The following is a 1,308-nucleotide window of genomic DNA, read 5'->3' as shown; positions in this document are numbered from 1 at the left end:
AAAATTCTATTCACTGCCTAGATAAAGATCAATAACTTCGATCTTAAATTGAAGGATCCGATCATCCATTTTTAAGACATCGTTCGATTTTGACCGTTCATTTTATGCCTGCTTGATGGACTTTATTATGATTTCGAATAATTATGAAATTTATTTTCTAGAAGTTTCAAATACTCTAGATCATATTTAACGGAGTGGATCGTCGATTCGGAAGCTCCATCATCGAAAACAACTTATTAGTACGAAGGGCCCAATACTCATAATAGTATAGTAGCCCTACACTATATATATATATATATATATATATATATATATAGTGTAGAGCTAGAGCTACTATGCTATCGGAAGTATAGAGGATCTGATGTTTCCATTTTTTTGGCCCTTGGATAAAAAATTAGACGGTTGAGATAATTGCGGTCCCCCAAGGGTTGAGTAGTACCCTTAGGGTTGAGTGGTCCCCACAGGGTAATAGTATTAATCCAAATATTAGAAATGATCAAAGAGGTTGATCTAAGAGCCAAAAAATGAGAAGCACCAGATCCTCTATGCTTCCTATAGGTGGAATAGTGTTTGATCCAAAGGCTATTAGTAATCAAGGAGTAGATCAAAGGGCTAAAAAATTAGAAGCACTAAGAAGTGGTGCCTCTAAAAGTATTTTAGCTCAATTATATATATATATATATATATGAGCAGGGCTGCTGTGCTCTCAAGAGCACGGAGGCCTCCGTGCTCCTGAGCCGTTTTCGATGATGGAGTTTCCGAATCGACGATCGGCTCCGTTAAATTTGATCTAGCATATTTGAAGGAGAGAGAGAGAGAGAGAGAGAGGGAGAGAGAGAGAGAGAGAGAGAGATATATATATATATATATATCTCGTCCCGACAACACGAGAGTCCTCGTGCCTCCGGAGACACGAGAACTCGGCAAAAGCTACTATCTTAAAAGCTTAGCTGCTAGTCGAGGCAATCTGAACTAGATCGCGTACACTTCAAAAATCTTTTATTAAAAACGCTAAAAAACTATAGTAAATGGATCACTAGCTTTCCTAAGATTTAGGTATTAAAAATTACCAACTATAGAAGGCAAAAGTTCAAATTGCCACATCTTCATAAGTTTAGTCTACTTTAAAACTATGTTTTAAGAAATATGATAGATGTTGTTTTAGTTATAAAGACTAGCTTTTAAAATTACAATATAGTGGTGAAAAATATCTTAAAAATAAAAGTCGGCAATTTTTAATAACTAAAACTTAATAAAGCTAACGATCCATTTACTATAGCTTTTTAGCGTTTTTAATAAAAGATCTTT

This window comes from Ananas comosus, linkage group 16 (genome assembly GCF_001540865.1).
Source record: "Ananas comosus cultivar F153 linkage group 16, ASM154086v1, whole genome shotgun sequence".
Lineage (NCBI taxonomy): Eukaryota > Viridiplantae > Streptophyta > Magnoliopsida > Poales > Bromeliaceae > Ananas > Ananas comosus.
The sequence above is the reverse complement of the archived record's forward strand: the minus strand, read 5'-3'. Positions refer to the sequence as shown.